At 39.6% G+C, this 17843-nt stretch overlaps 1 protein-coding gene across 1 annotated transcript in view; it reads left to right on the forward strand.

The window, feature by feature from the left end:
- The first annotated feature begins 1783 nt into the window (after window positions 1-1783).
- Window positions 1784-17843, forward strand: part of LOC113174344 (zinc finger protein 609) — a 64879-nt gene continuing 48819 nt past the window's right edge. Inside the window, exon 1 of the mRNA XM_026378263.1 lies at window positions 1784-2247. The gene's annotated coding sequence lies outside the window, so the exon portion shown is untranslated. The remainder of the gene's footprint in view (window positions 2248-17843) is intronic.

A 17843-nucleotide genomic window follows, 5' to 3' on the forward strand; every position in this document is an offset into this window, starting at 1 on the left:
GTCCGCACAGCTTGTTCATTTCAGGTTTTAGTTCGCTTGATGCTCAGCACTGACAATACTTGGTTTTGAGCCCTTGAAGGGCAGTCGTCGTCAGTAATCTGTCCCCTGCAGTCCCCACTGGCCACTGACTGTTATTTAGCTTTCCAGTGGAGGCTGCCTCTTCCCTTGGGAAGGCGTGAGTACGCCTGCCAGCAGGAACACATTGGAGGCAATAGATGAAGATGAAGGATGGATGGAGGATGGTGAGGAGCTGCTGCTGCTGCTTTTCCCTCTGTGTGAAAATGAGTCCATTAATTCATCCCCTTCCCCTGCCTTTCCCCCAGCCCTCCCTATGCCTGTTGTCTCTGTTTGTTAGCGAAATGATTCCTTCTGTCATGTCAATGGCAACATTATCATATTCTTGTTGCCTGGGAAACCGGCGCTGAGAGAGACGACGACTTCAAGCCTTCACAGTGTTTGAAGCTCCTGAACATGAAAGGTTATCCATGGTGCGGTGAGAGCTGGAATCCTGACATATCTGAAAAAGGGTTTTATGGTTGCAGGCTTTGTTTTCAGGCTCACTGTTTTCTGAGAAATTCCCTTTTGGTTCTTTGTCAATAGATTCAATTTCATGAAATTGGAACATGGCTTAGGTAGTCGCAAGGGTAACATGTTCAATTTACCATGAAGTGTGAAGATCGCGCTTTGACCTCGATATTTTCTTTAGTGTAATCACACTCTTCAGACATTCAGCAAGATGCACCTTTAGTACACTTTTAATTATTTACACTGATGACCTCTTTAAAAAGACAGTTTCCTTTACATAAAGCGACTGCTTTCTAGGAAGTAAATAACTGCCTTATTGATGTTCAGTAAATCAACTACTAATAGCTTTTTATCACTTAAGATCCATTAATATGAGCATTGCTTGAGTTGCCAGGTTGTGATGAATACCCTTGGCTACTATCTCAATTTACACATTCCTTATAATTTTAGATGTGGATAAACTAGAAACTAAATCAGTTTATTTATAACTTGACAAGTGTACCTGTGTGTTTTGTGTAATTCACTTTAATTTGCTGATCTCAAAGTCAGATATCTTTTTACAAGAAAAGAAATCCATGAGCCTTAATTAGCATAATCTAAAACCACATTATTACAAAACACTAAAAGGTTACAAAGGAGGATTTAACAGAGCGACCCAAAAGGTGTTCTTAATCGGTTTGACAGCTGATTGAGTAACAGTAACTGAACAGGTGAATATATGCAGACGTCATCATCATTTGTTTTACTCACTCACCACTAACTAAATGTTTCCTTACACCATCAACGTGAAGCGAGCATTTCAGCCGCAGGCCATCATCAGACCACAAAATTGACGACAACAAGGTGTTTCTATACACAACATTCGAGGCGATGACCTGATTTGACACGGGTATGAAGCCGGCCACTCCTAAAAGGTGTGTGTGCTTCTAATAGAGCTACAAGAGGCAGCGAGTGAGAGGACAAAGTGGATTCACCCTGAGTGTTGAATGAACTCACTCTGACATGATGGAGTTAAGAAACGTAAACAGAGTGGTTTGGGTTGTACTGTGTTTCCTTATTATCATTTATTCTGTTATTAAAATAAAATGGGCAGGAATCCCGAGCCTGAACACCAGCAGGGTGCCAGCTCCACACATTTGATGCCTTTTGAGCTGGTGGAAAACAAACAGACGACGAGAGTCCAGTCCGGTCCGCGTGGAGGATCCAGGTTCCAGGTCTCCGGCGCTCCGGGCTCCGCGGACTGTGACAGTCCGGTCCGGGTGGTGCTCCAGCTCCAGCTCCTGGTGTTCCTCCTTCTACATTGTATCAGTTCGCACCGCGGCGCTCGTCCAGGAACGGTGAAGACGGAGGAATGAAGCCGGACGGAAGAGGCGCAGTGTGGGACTAAGTGCCGGAAGGTCGCCGGAGAGGACTGGGCTCGTGTTGGGCTCCGTGTTGGGCTTCAGACGGCACCGATAACATGCCCTCCGGACTGGGTTGTTTTCGATGTGGACGCTATCTCGAAGTATGATGGCAGAAGTCCAGTGAATCGCTGGCCTCCCCTCCTCTCTTGTGTTGGATGTCTTGGGGAGAGTGCGCTGCCGCTGCTTTCTGGGGCTTCAGATTTTTTTTTGTACAGCTTTTTATTGTAATTCAACGCAATTGTTGTGATTTGTTGTTTTTGTGGAGTGCGCACCACCATGGGCAGACCAAGTACTGGAGTAAGATTGGCTAGCTAAGTCGGTGAGTTGGTACATCTGCTCTTTTTTGTCTTCTTGTTGATAATGCAGCCACTCGCTAGCCACTTCACGTTAGCCTTGCGTGCAAGGCAGAGCTGGCTAGCTGTACACCAACACAGCATGCAGCAGCAGTCAAGCTAGCCAAGCCTGACTGCACTCTGAGCTCATTGTTTCACTCTGCCAGCTAGCGTACTAGTCAGATTAGCTCATTACAGCAAGCCAGGTTAGCCCTGTTAGCTTCTTGAAGTTCATCTAGCCTGAAAACATGGACTATTCAACTTAACCTGCCCTCATCTTGAGGAAAGTTAATCCCATGAATGCACTAGCTAACCAATGCAGCTTCACTTAAGGATACTGGTAGTAAAAGCTACTTCTAACCCCAAAGTAACATGTATTGATTGCCTACTATGATCATTTCCATGTAAAGCTGAATTTCAGGCCACACAATGTTATCAACATGAGTTAAAGCTGCAGATTTCACCAGTGTTGTCCCCACAGTGTTTCCCAAGTTGGATACCAGGAAATCCAGGGGTTTTTGGAAGATCTAAAGAAAAACAGAAAATGAAACACTTTTACAAAACCTACACATGGTCAGAATATGTGTTGGTTAGTCCAACCATATCAGCTCTTTCACTTCTGCTACTGGTGTCACTGCAAGAAGAGTTTGAACATTGTGCTGCGCGTCTGTAACAATATCCAGGACAAAGTCTTCTCCACAGGAACTTGGGAGAATAAATCTTGTGAAACGGTGAATTGTGGTATAATAAAGCTCGAGTTGGGGCTTGTTGACTTGAAAGAAAGGGGGGGGAAAAAACCTGGAGCTTTTCTCTGTAGATTACTCAGATTATTTTTGTTGGCTCGTGTTATTGGGACAGTCCCATCTCAAATTAGAGGAATAGTTTGAGCAAAGCACAAATATGTATCCATTTTATCTCTATAGACTAGGACAGTACATATTGGCTAGGAAGTATGTAGCCCAATAGTGAGTCTTAGATTAAAATGTTATGTAAATTAGTTATCAGATTTTGATTTTATATCTGATCACATAGTTCCAGCTCACAGAAGTTCATAGTTTCTGTTTAGCTACAAACCAGAACGTGAAGATTCTTTGACAGTGTTGCTAATTATCCAGTCCAGGCCTCTAAATGGAGCATCGACAGTGGAATCTGACATATTTTAGTTTGTTAGAGTTGTTTTTTTAATTGCCATTGTGCAAGCAAGATTGCAAGATAAAGTTGTCACAGGTTTCCGCAGCTCAATGCTCCACTGCCAACAGTTAATCAAATATGACCGGTTCTTCACGTGCCATTTGTGTTTTGTGTTTCTGTTTTACTAGTGCAACTGCTTGGCGCTTACGATGCAACTCCCATCTGGTGCGACTCTGTGAGTGAACGATTAAGCAAGGTTGGAGTCGGTGGTTTGTTTAGTAATAGAAGTTGGTGGATAAAATGCTTGATCACATATTGTCAGCACTATTTGCTCAGATCAATGCACCAATTGCAAAGCAAGAAGGGGAACTTAAACAATGAGTGTGAAACATTTTACTTGTTCTTAAGGAGCCTCAAGTTTTCCTGGCCAACAGTCCAGTTTATACTAAATATGAGTTTAATCAACATACGTTTTCGTAGCTCTATTGTCCGGGTGTGGCAAAAACTCAGAGCTGGTGACACTGATTAGAGAGTGTGGAAAGCTCCAAGACACAATTGTAACAGCACTGCACAGTACTGTTAATCCACTTTGTTCCAGAGTGTCAAACCATAAAAAGCACTGATTTGCACCACACGTTTAGCCAGTGTTTAATGTGCAGCATTTTTGACGTCCCAGACCTGTGGTTTTGTCGTTCTCACCGTTTGGTCACAGAGGTCAGCACACATTTCAGCAGTTGGGTTGCTCAGTGTGGAGGCTTGTAGCATTGACTATTTACTTGCTTATGGCTTCAAGTGAAGTAAAGTCAACGCAGACTGATAGACAAAACTGTCATCATGCACAAAGTCATAGGAGCACAAAATGAATAGCTGGCATGTTTAGGTTCTCCACCATTACAGCATTGTGCTTGTAAATTCCAGTATTGTGCCAATGTCCACTAGCTAGAAAAAAGCCATTTTGGACTGGGAAACAATGTGAAGATCAACTTTAGCACTAGTGCATATAAATGATTCATGCCTTTCACTTTAGAGTGTGTGGTCAGTATTGATTTACTACTGACCTTTTTATTGATTGTATAAGTTGTAAGTGTACTCGGATTTTCTTCTTCTTGTTCTTCTCTCCACTCTGCTGAAATCAGTAGAAAACATATTAATATACAGTCAAGCCCAGAGGATTTCATGTTGACATGGAATTGAAATTATGAATCTGGCAGCACAGATGTGAGCGTACTGGTGGTACAGTTAATAACTGTAGTACTGATTCAGAGCAAACATTTGTTCCTTTCTGTCTTTATAACAAAGAAAATTAAGCTTTTTCACTGGGGCAGACAGAGGCTTCCTTTCCACTTCGCTAAGTTTTCAAAGGCAGTTCCTCTCCACCTGATTTCCTTCTTTTAGTAGTAATTTGTTCTAATCATTGTAAGGTGTTAAGAGCCTTGTTCTAGCACACCAGACACATTTATACGATCTGACAGAGCCATCAATTGCAAAGTGGAAGTGAAATTTAAGACTCTATGCGCAGCACAATAACATGACATTTTACAGTTGTCGGAGATGTGTAAATTTGGCCAGTGCTTGAATGATTCACCAGTTTGATGTTTGCGAATGCCAAACTGCTGGGAATGTGATGTTTTTAAATAGAATCACTAACGTATGTGATGAGGCTATGCCTTTTACTGACAAGTGTGAGTGTACATCAGCTTGGGTGTAGAATATTTACTGAAAAAAACAACTTCACGGTATGTGAATAAAAGAAAGTATTATAAACATGGAAAAACAAAGAGTTTGTAGTAATTTTGCCTGACCTTTCACCTTTTTAAAAATCTGTTGCACATCAGGCTGAATAGCAAAAAAACATTGTGAAAGGAGAGAATTTATCAGTGTTTGCTTAGAGGTCCTAGGCATCAGATTAGTCCAGGACAAGGGGATTATGTTGGCTTTGTAAGGCTCCTGTCCTCTCACCACCACACACCACCTCATGCCCAACTAAGAAAGTGCCTATGTCCTGAAAACTATCTGGACATTTTAAAGCTTTCATGTACCTTGAAACCCCACTAGCAAAGCCGTTTACTTTATTGTTTTTTATTTAGGCAAATAAGTAGAACACATGCTAAATGAAAAGAGTATGAATCCCTTAATTCCCCTTGGGCAGTAGAGAGTCCATGTTAAGCCTCGTAATGTAGCTAGTGCCATTTGACAGTTGGAGATGAGATGGAGTGGAGCATCTTTGTAGTTTAAAACATCATACTGTCTGATTTATTTGAAGTGGGCCTCCCTCAGTGATGGGGGATGGGCTTGTTTAAGCACTGGTGGGAGAGTCTGCTGAAAAGCAGCATTACATACGTGACCTGACTTCCAGATGGTAGTCAGTAGGTGTAAATTTAAAACAGCGCAATTGCACATAGCAGGAATTTTACTTATTGATCTGCACTGTCATCTGCATTCAAGAGAATGTTGCTAAAATAAAGAAATTGTGAAGCGTGCATAAGACATTTTAAAAAAATTTGGCTACAGCCTCAGGGTTTCATTGTTAAGGTTTTTGTGCCTATGTGATCCTAGCCCTGTAGACATCGTTCAGTGCAGAGCAGAACTGCAGTGATTGTCAAACGAGGATTTATAGAAAACTCTTTGGATAATCTATTGTTAAAATAATGTTTTAGTGTTAAATAATCTGTTATTTAAGCTTCTCAGTGTAAAAATATAACTTTTCTATTGGTTTCTTCTTGTAGCTAAATATTACACACTTTCAATATTGTTTACATATACAAAGCTACCAGTTCTATATGTCTACATTAGTGAAGAGCCTTTATAAAACTCTTCCTGAAGGACACTGGTTATTGTACAGTGTCCTGTAGTGTTCTTATAATGCTGGTAGAGAGGTATCATATGAAATGGTTGTGGGTGGAGGTTTGGGCAGGTCTTGGATCTTCGTCTCCAACAGGAACAAATGCTGTGGTTCTAATGCAGATTTCATCTAACTGCAGTCCTAAAGAGGCACGAGCTCCTGAAAAATATGTAAATGTGGCACAAATAGGATCAAGCAGCTTATTGTTTTTTGCCTGTTACGTTGAACAGCTCCCTACAACCACAGAGTTACACTAGGTGGGCAAAAGTCATTAATTAACGTTGCTTGTTGCTATTAAACGTTTTTCTGCCAGTAGTTTATCGAAGAGAACGGTAAACAAAGGATCTGAAATGGATTAGTGTTTCTGTCATCAAAATTGATCCATTCGTCCTGTGGAACAGTGTGCGACAGTTTTAGTGGGGGCACATATCGAGTTGGCCACAATGTATATTTGACCTGTTGTTATTTGACAACATTTCTTCTTATACTGTGTTGTAAAAAAAAAAAAAAGAAGAAAGTTGAGTAGATGTGGAAGTTGTCATTAAAACTGTAAAGTTGTAATGGGGATCAGTGAATATGCAACAACTCTACTTTAGTTTTTATCGCATTGATTGTATTTCTCACCAGTAAATTGCCAATTGCGGCAGAAAAGAGCACACTTTGAGTGCGTGTTAACAGTTGCTGCTTTGCCAAAGACTGGTGATCCATCTTTTACTGGGATGCGAGCCCAGGTTCTACTCTACTCTCCCCCACATAAGCTATAAAGATATTGTCAGCTTTTGTGGCACAGCACAGTCTTGAGTGCTGCAGAAAAGCTGTCTCATTTCCCTTTGGTTTGAAGTATCATCCTCTGCGTTCTTGGAAAGAAAAGTCAGAAATGATCAATTTGTTGGTTTTAATAGGATATTCTTTCTTGTTGTGATGACAAAGACCTGTAAAATTGCATTGGTTGTTTATCTAGTTTATCACTCTTACTCTAAGCTTTTAAGTCTAGTAAGTCTAGTGTCCTCCCAAATGTTATCAGCTTGCTTTTTTAGACAACAACATACATTATTGAGAAAAGCTTAGTGTAGTGAGTGAAAGGAGTGAAGGTGTGTTGTGTAGGATTTTCTCTCAACACATCAGTACTGCTGCATGGTGGCAATAAGTGGGTGGTTGTGAGGCACTGTCCCTGTTTTCCTAATCATACTGCAGAATCCACTGTCATCTGAAAATCAAAGAGAAACTGTTGCCGCCCTCAGATGACACATGCCTCACTTGTAACGTTGACCAGTAAATGAGAAAACATGCACCAATTACAGAATTGCTGCGATCTAAAGCTGAAACAGATGAGCATGTGGAACTTCAAAACAATTGTTTTTTGAACAAGGGGGCATTTTTTTCTATCCAGAGCTATGTTAATGTTAACAGACATCTGTTCTCCCATTTCTTCTTGCTGCCCAAGCACACATGGAAACAGATGTATAGAAATTTTATATCTCTTTTACTCTGAGACATATTCACATCAAAGTGGCTTCAGTTTATGGACCACTGAAGGGCTGTCATTTCAGGCTCGTAGTTATCTTGTCCAAGTCCTTTCATTGTATGTGGATAAAGGATAAACAGGGATTACAGGCTTTAGTAGTGTGATTCTCCTAGACTTATAAATATCATGGGCCTAGGTTATTGGGCAATGTGGGGTTTCAGTTGTTTTAGTTTTATAATGACTTCAAACCTGGTCCACACCTCTGTTATCAGTGCTAAAAATAATCATTAAATCCACAATTTCTGAACAAAATAGTTGGTTTTGGCATCTAGTTAGAGGAAATCGTATTAGGGCCCTCAAGGTTTGACAGCAATGGCTGGCCAGTTGCCCCTGGCAACCACATTTGGACCACTGTCAACCATTTTGTGTAGTCTGGTAGCTCTTTCTGGTAACCAGCACACTGATTCCTGTGTCCTTGGCTTAAAATCTTGCAACTAGGCAAAGAGTAGCACTGCTGTTGAAAACGGCACGATACGTTTGACGACAGTTAACAGACTCAAAAGGCAACTGCTGACACTGTTACTAAGAGTGGAGCTGTAACGATTAGTCAGATAATTGATTAGTCAAGCGACAGTAAATGCTTTGATATCTTGATATCAGATCAGTTGTTATTTTTCATGCAAAAATGCCAAATGTTCATTGTTATCATCATCTCAAACATGATTATCTTCTGCTCCTCCGTGTCAATTAGCTGAATATCTTATCTAGGTCAATTGTAGATCAAATAGTGTGTGTAAGCGTTTTACAGCATTTTGATATTTCATAGAGTGATTCAATTTATTTTAAAAATAAACAAATTAATAAAAAGCATTAGTAGAAATCCTTTATCCATTAAAAAAAACTTTATTAACGTGCATAAATGGGGTAGGACACAGAATGGTCACTGTAAATTTTAATATTTATGGATTAAACAGTGAAAACAATACTTTATAGACTTGCCTTGTTTTTTTATACATCTCCACTGATCATCAGCACATTGATTTTAAAATGTATGTCAATCTCAGGAGTAGTGTACCCTAAGCAAAGCTCCAGAATGGAGTTAATCAGATACGAGCAGCCCTAGCAGTAATCGGACACTTTTCACTCACCTGTTACAGAAGAAACCATTATGATGCTGGACAGATCATACTGTGTAGCTGCAGGCAGCGGACATTGATTTCTTCTAGCTCCCCTGCCACTGCCATGATGCTTACTGCACATGATAAAAACATCTGCAGCGTGGACATTTGTCCAAACAGTCAGACAAGCAGTGGTGTGGCTTTAACATAAGTGGACTGGACTGCCCTGACTGCTTTGGGAAAATATGGCTGGGTAAAGTTTCACTCAACAGCTTAAGGCGAATTTATGCCTCTTTGTCGAGATGTTGTGGTATTGATGTACAAGGCAATGGAGGTTACATGGCTACAGGGAAACAACAATTGTACTTTGACAGTTGGGTCTGCTTTGTGTTTCTTCCTACATATTTCTATTGCTGACAGTATTTGTTAATGTGGAAGACACCGTGGAGCATGTGGAAACAATGCTCGATAAAGCTCCTTCTCAATAATGTTACACAAACTTGTATTTTGTGATCTTGAAAAGCATTTCTTACTGAAGGGCCTCTTCCAACCACAGTCATCTCTGTATGCAACAAAGGAAAAAAAATGAAGGTAAAGCCAATTACTTTGGTTAAATAATAGATGCATCAAGGTGGCTGATAATGTACAACACATCCATCTAGTGAGGTAGCGGTGTCAACAGAACCTGCAGGTTAAAACCTACTTTGAACTATAAATCAGTTCACACGCCATAGGGAACTACAGCAGGAGCAGTGAAACAACTAGGCAGAGAAACATAAATTCAGCTTTAGTATTATTAGTAGTAAAATGAAATGCGGGGATCCTCCAAGGTTGTGAGTATATCTGACTAAATATGAATATGTAGTATCATTGACATACGAGATGAATAGCTGTCTAAGGTTTTCCTTGTACCTGACTGTAATCTGCCGGAGAAAAGAGATGGCGTGCTGATATGAAAAGGAGAATATGATGTCTGACTATCTACCTGTTTGCTTTGCATTTTAATTGGGCAGAGACTGTAAAAGATGGTTAAGAGCATTGGAGAAAAGGAAGGCAGACAGGCGTGCAGGATCGGGGGAAGCAGATTGATAACCGAGGAAAAAAAAAAAAGCTGCCATTAGTGACAGTCGGAGGGAAAAGAAAGCAAATGTGTTTTTAGAGCGTTTGAGCTCTGACCTAGTTCATTTGTGTTTTTGGAGGCAAATGCATATGTAGCCTTGCCATTTCCTTTAATGGATCACCAAGTGGTCATTGTGGCTGCAGATATATAAACAAGGCTGTCAGATGTCTGAATGAGGCAAATGTATATAACGTTAGATGGTGTTTTTAATGTTTAAACACGATTCCTTTCCAAAATGGAACTGAAGGGAAACTGGTTTGTCTCTTCCCTGTACTGCTGTGTTTGAAAGCTTGGACACTGTGGTTGTTTACAGCTGCAGTGGTCTAGCAGGTCCAGCATGTGAAACAGAATACAGAGCTCAGTTTGTGCGGGGGTCTAAAATTATGGACAAGGGTTAATGTGAGTTGAAAAGTGGGAGCGAACACTGGTGAAAAGGTTAAGCAAACATCCAGCATCAACAAGTAATTATGCCCTGTTGGAGCAGGGACAAAATACTTAAGAACTAAAATGCACAAGTGTAGTTGTATTAAAAGGAAGCGAGCTACTCCTTATGTACATACTTACTACTTTAGGAAGTAGACTTCAGTTGCAAGAAATGGAAATAAGAAGGTACATTTAATGTGATGTACTAAAAAAAAAAATCAGCTGTAATACAATTAATGTATCCGTACAAGCACTGACAAAAACGTACCATATGCTCATCAGTCATGAATGTGGTCTGTGTTGGTGCTTACTCCTGACACTGATCAATGTTCGAATGTGACACTCGCATCTCTCAGGAACAGATCAGTGCTGCATTGATTCTGGAAAGCTACCATGTGAGAGTGACAATGCTATTTGAAGCCTTACTTGTTGACTGTGCCTCTGTTAAGCAGCTGCTGGAAGAGAGTCAGGCAGTTATTTGAGGTTAATGCTTGTCCATGCCCTCTATCTAGTTAGACATTGAAATGGCAATACCTCGACTGTTCACGGTGCAAACAGTAGTATAATAGTAGCTCAGCAGTGGCCTGTTGTCTTGCTCCAGTTAGACGCTTGACTCTCAGCAGTTACACTAGTGTTGTGTGTGATGCATGTTTTGCTTGATTACAGCTTTCTGCAGGGCAGTGATGTATAATATAGTTGGTAAATAGAAGACTCTGTGTGCATTAAACTGGTTTGAGTTGTCTAGGAAAGTTTTATGTGGATACCATCAGCTTGACTGAATGCACTGTGTTCAGTAGGAATTTGTCACAATCTTAACTGGCAGGCTGCCTATAAAGGAATGCATGTAATGAACAATACACAAAAGACTGGAGAAAAAACATAGTGTCTTTATCTTATTCTTTTACACAAACACACACACACACCCAGCATGGTTAAACAAGGGACTGGCTTCTTTTAGCCTCCGGTCCTTGGCCTCACACAGTTATTCCTTCCCCTGTGCCAGTCAATGTTTAAGTGAAACAGCCAGCTAAATTTACCCAACATATTTGTTTAGCTATTTTCTGTTTACACTCCGGACTGAGGAGAAAACTGTTATTGTAACATTGATTGATGGGTGGAAAGATTGCACACATTACAGATTGAAGAAGCTTCTTAAGTAGTGAAACGTTCAGTTGCTATGACTCAACTTCCAGATTACACATGAATGTTCAAAATAATGACTTTATAGCTGTGTCTGTTGCTAGTATGTGCACACCCTACCCGACTTTAATAGATTTATTTTTACATTTAGTTATATCCAAGATGAATTAAGCACCAATTTTAGTCCAGAAAGCAAATGGGTAAATGCTTGATTTATGGGTTTGTTTGTTTGTTTTTTTTAAGGGGGGAAATAGAGAAAATCTCTGAAGGCTACTGGATGACATGTTATAACCTGATCACAGCCACAGAATGACATATGTTGCTTAGTCAGCAAAATCCCTGCCCAGAACCAGTATAAGAGAGGGTGTCGAAACCACAGAAAGTCAGCCATTGACCTGGAAAAGGCAGATTTTTTTTATATATATACTTCTTTGTGGTGTTTGCTGTATTCTTGATTGTTTTTTGTTCACAGTAGTTTTATTTCACGTGGGGGCAGATATTTCTGACCGTCATGGCCCCATTGTTGAAGATTTTTCCACCACATGACCTTGTTTCACTATGTCCACTATTGAATTAGAGACTACCACTGTGTGGTCATTGTGTTTACCATCACGATGAGCACAGTGTTTGCAGTGTAATCTCTGGTCAGATGTTTGTTGCTGTAAAGGAAAAGACCACTGAGAGTCTTTCCTAAACTTTCATAATGTCATCTTCTCGCTCAACAAACTCCTTTTGAGTAGCTTGACAAAAAAATGTTTTCATTTCTGAACTGCAGATGTGATGATGAAGCATCTGGTGAACCTTTTCACTCCATGTTATTATGCAGTGAATATGACCAGGTGTGAATATATTATTTATCAATCTGATGAGGTTATATGATTTTGAACATTATTAAGACTGTAGAAAGCATTTTCACCTACATTCATGTTAACTGAACCATTTTGCACCATATACATTGATACAATAATGATGTATTTATTAAAGCCCATCATTAATTGTACCCTAAAGTCCTTACCTCTTGGTGATGCAGTTCTAAAGCAGGTTCACTGAGCTTACTGAGTCTACTTTACAACTGACCACAACCATAAACAAGTGTGCCACAGTAAACGCTGCAGCTGCTGTTGTTACTTGTCGACTGGCATTGAGACAAAGTGTCTCAATTATAGAATGAAGAGAGCAGAGATAATTAGAATTGTTTTCAGAATCCCGGTGACTGACTTTGGCAATTCAGAAATCACAGCAGAGTGGAATAGCTAAGCATGTTAATGGAGCTGCTCTTGTTTTTGCTAGAGTCCACTTTGAGCACAGGAAAAATCAATTCTGCACCTTGTCAGTGTTTTAAGATCGGGGTGTCCTTGCATGCTGCCCAGTGTGTGAATTCTTTTCATCCTTTGCATCAGCTCAAACCACAATTTGATTATTTAACTACTATTTAGCCTTAATAAAATGATGATGGTGTTGGTAAAATTTGCATTTCCATGTTTTCCTTGTTGAAAATGTTGAAATTGTGTTGAAATTGCATTTATTTCTAACAATTTCACAGAACGAGTTTTTTGTGACAAGCACTTTAAAACTTCTGGGAATGAGAATCAAGGTGTTTTATTTGACAAGCATTTTCCTTATCAAATGAAAGTAAATACACTTGATGTAGGTTTGATTAATGTGAGGCAAATCTCTGTTTACTTCTAATAATTGAGGTGTGATATTTAGCTCAGTTTGCTTCACACAGAGCTGTCAGCCTCATAAAACAGGAGATCAAGTGTTTGTTTCATTTAATCTATTGATATCGCTATCCGAGGGAGCAGAACTGCCTAGCTAGAGACTAGAGAGTGTGAAAATATGATGTAGTAAAACATTGTGGAGTCCCTACTTGTACAGCAGCCTCTGCTTGAGTTATGTCCCTGAAAGTGGTGACTGTTAGGAATTTCTTGCACCTTTGAGTCTGGTTTTGTCGTTATGAAGGTCACGAAATGATTAGATTTCTTTGCTGAGCCATTGTGGAGCATGAGGTGAATCACAGAAACTATTTGACATGCAGTTAATCTGTGTGACACTCTCCCTGACGTGAGAATTGAGCCTAAGCAGTGAATGTTTAGATATCCACAGCGAGTGACAATCTGCAATGCTTTATTTTTGTAATATTTAACCATTTAATTTACCGTTGTCCTAGCAAACTACTGTTTTGACTAGGTTTGCATGAAGCAGCAAAGGCCTTTGTTCATTATAAAGTAATTTTCAGTTAAAACAACTCGCTGCCAGTCAGGCTGAATGTAAACATCACTATGGATTAAAGTGCTCGCACACTGAAATACAGTTCCGTGTTTGCCTCCAACAATAGGGACCAGGTTCAATGAAAACACACTGGTATTTTTTTGTATATAGAGTAAATACATACTTTCTTGTATCTGGTTAGATAAGAAATGCTGTTACTGAAATCGTTTTAGTTGCACAAGATGCAGAAAGACTTATTGCTCTGTTTTGATAGACTGAACTGTCTTGTTCATAAATGTAAAAATACTGGTCCTGTATCTCGGAAACTGTGTAGTCTGCCTGCTCAAACATTGTTAGACATTCTCTGTAATTGCTCACATTCAGTGTCATTATAGCTGTCCAGATAACAAACATAACAACATTTCTAGCATAGCAATGTGATTCACTGTCTCTGTCGATTTGTGCAGGGATTTCTGTTATCCTAGTTAGCAGGTAGCATTTATGAAAGAAAAAAAAGACTCTGGTGTGGACACAAGTTGTTCTATGAATGGTCCATCTTGATGTGAGAATGGATATAGCATTCCAGATGCTGACGACAGCTGGCTTTTATTAAAAGAAAATGTGACATTGTTGAATTTGTTTCTCCACCTTAACCCTTTTAATTGACAACTGCCATGGAGAGAGATACAGTTTGAGGCAATGTTGTGTGAGAGATTTTTAAATATTTTTTTTTGCTGCGTCACATTCAAGCCTGGACATTAAGACCTAATTAGCCAGAGAGCAATCTGCATATTTCACACTTGTTTAGTTACTGCTGGCATGAGTCATACAGCTGCCAGTCCAAGAGATGCAGGAAGCTGCTGCAGCCAGGGATAAAAGACCTTTTGGCAATATTGGTGATATTTTAAATTAACCCATGTGCTTTTAGGGCATATCAACCAAAAGTGACCTCAATTAGTTTCTAATTTAAGTGGAACATAATCTTTCTAAAGATAGAACAGACACATATTTATAAATTGTACCACCAACAAAATCATCTTTGTATTGCATACATACATGAGACATTCATGCATTCCAGTGATGTGACACTTGGTGACTGAGTTCCTGTTGTTGACATGAGGATATTGGCTGGCCCACAGATTTGTGATTTCCATCACCTGGATTGACTGGGTACATTTCTGTTTTAGTAATCAGCTCAAGCACCCAATCCTATTACATGTAGGGTTACAATGGGGCTCTCTCCTGATAGGCACCTGCCTTTTAAATGGCCTGCAGAGAAAAGGAAGTACACAGAGAGCCAACACTTGCAGTAAAGAAACTAGTGTGTTTTGTTTGTGTTTTTTGAGTTTGCTGAAGGCAATGATAGAGACTGTAAAGTCTGATGGCTGCACGGACAACAGGCGTAGTGCTACTTAGTGCTGCTTCACACTCTGTGTGTTGGCCCAGCCCAAGTGCTGGTGGATATCTGTCACTGTTCAACCAGTCAGTGCTTGTTTGATAGACAGAGCCACAGCTATGCAAGGCATGTAGTTGAGGTTTTGGATGTGTTAAAATCTCCTCTGTCAGACTCTTCACTATATCTCTGCAAGACGATTTAATGTGACTTGGGTGAGACACATTTTAGTCCTTAATAAGATTTGGAGCATTGGGAGCAGAGATGAGGCAATTATCATTATGATTGCATATGTACTTCAACGAAAGAAACTTCCTAACAGGGTGTAAGTGTTTATGATTGTAATTATAGGATCAACAACAACAAACAAAGGCCTGGATCAGTGGGCGTGCCAGTAAATATACATTTATACACTATTTATTTCTAATTGAAAGTATTTTCTTAAAATTCAAATAAAAATGGAATAAAACAGTGATTTCTGTCATTCTTTGGCTACATTATGTTAATGATATAGACAGAAATGGTTCTCACCAACATAATCATACTATGAATTCGTCATGTCCAAACATGCCTGGTTTGAAAGAATATTTAATTTATACCTGAACTGAGCAGCTGTGTAATTACTTGTTCTGTATTGTGACATACAGGTCTTGAAACATATGTTATCTATTAAAAGCTGATGTTTTTGACAAAAGAAAAAACTAATGAATATCTTCGGAATTCCATGTTTTTGGGCAGTTGCCTGCATTTATTAAAATGTTTATACAGCCCTGTCTCTCACACGTATACAGGAAGCAAAAATGGCCTAATGAGCACTATATTCTAGTCTCAGCCTAAGAGAGTTTCAGAACCTTCTTTATTGACAAACCTCATAATCTAATCTCTGTTTTATGCACAGATGGTGTTCCAAGCAGTCACATGCAGAAAATAACACTGTGCCAGGTCCAATTTAGTTATGTTCTACAGCAAATCGTCCAGAAATCGTTTTCCCCCGTCGTTTTTCCTGTACTGTTGATGCAGAATCAGCCTTATGTGGCCCCTGTGATAGATAGCTGAATGAAACTGGATCTGTGAAAAAAGGACAAGCACTCTGGGAGTTGCACAGCCTGCATGCCTTTCGCTCATCGGGGCACTCACTGGGACATTTCCTCAGTGGGGCTTTTTCAAAAGGGGCTTGCGCTGCAGATACAGCAAAGGGCAGTACAGTAGGTCAAATGCTGATAGAGTTACAACTTCTCCTTTGTGGAGGTGTTGAACAAATTAGACCTCACAACTGCTTACCCAGTCAAACAGGGGCAGCTGCATCTCTCCACCCTCCACCAAACCCTGCCCCTGACTGTTGTTCCTTCGGGGAGCCATCTGTGAAGAATAAGTAGGCTCAGCCATCAAGTCATTGCTCAAACAGTTTTACCTCTGTCACTGCTGGGGGGGATGCATATGAATGGCCACTTAACAGAAGCAGCGTGAACTCTGTGATCTACCTGCCTTTTGAACTGTTGTTCAAATGAGAGCTGAGTAATAGTAGGTAGCACATAATGACTGCTGCTTTGTCAGTCAGTGGGAACAGTCCAACTTTAAAGACTAGAGACATCTGGACTATAACAGTCAGATACAGTTATTGTATTTTACCATTATCCCGAGATAGAACTGGGCTTATGAACAGGGCCTGGCATGCAGTGCCTTAACAAGACAATATATTGAATATTTCCTTGAGCTCTTCCATTCTAAAGAGATTAATTTAATTGTATTCTAACACAGCAGTGAAACTGAGAACATGCTGATATCCCCACACAATCTCTTTTGATGCTGTCAGTATTTGGAGAGGCTTCAGGATTTGACTTCTAAAGGCCACCAGAATGGGCTGTATTGACACAAGGCTAATAGTCTAGGGATCCAAAATGGATTCTTAGTTTGCGTTTAATAGCTGTGCAAGTCTACTCTGTAATTATAATTTTGCAAGTGTAATACATACAAGTGAAAAATAATAATAATGATCTGCATGTTTCTAATGTTTTTATCAAGTCTCCAATTGACTTAATTGTATTTAGAGTAAGAGAGGTTTTTGAAAAATCTTTATTAAATCTTTATTATCTTTAATCTCAGAGCAGTTTAGTTTGTCATTTCAATTGTAGTGAAGGTTTTGTTTTTCAAACAGTGTCCTCAGCTGCTTGTGGATTCTGAGAGGGCTGCAGCCTATGATTATTTTCATTACTGATTTCATTATTAACCAGTTATTTTATCAATTCATCATTATGTCAAAAATGTCATAGTATAGCAGAAAATGTCTGTTTATATTTCCCAGTGCAATAGCAATATGATAATCATTGCAGCTTTACATTTTAATCAGGGATGAAATTTGAGGTAAATCATTTTATTAGCGATCTTGAATATAATGCACTGTTAAAATTAATACAATACAATACAATGTTAAGATCTTTTCAGTTTTCCAGTGTATACTGTTGTGCTGTATTTTTTCAAGTCTCTGCAGCACAAAGAGAATCATCAGAATTCATCTTGTTTGAGGCAGTATTGATCTCATCACCCTCACCACCACTCCAGAGTCTTTTGTGCTCGGGCTTCCTTATCCTTCACTTTCTTTATTGCAAGGGCAGATGAGAACTACAGATGCAAGTGTTGCAAGATGCAATTATTTATCTACAAGCAGTGAGCTGTTGGAACAGTAGGCTTTTCAAGATTAGATTTTCAGAAAATTAGCTCTTCATCTGGTACCAGTTCATCC

Source organism: Anabas testudineus, chromosome 3 (genome assembly GCF_900324465.2).
Source record: "Anabas testudineus chromosome 3, fAnaTes1.2, whole genome shotgun sequence".
NCBI classification, from domain to species: Eukaryota; Metazoa; Chordata; class Actinopteri; order Anabantiformes; family Anabantidae; genus Anabas; species Anabas testudineus.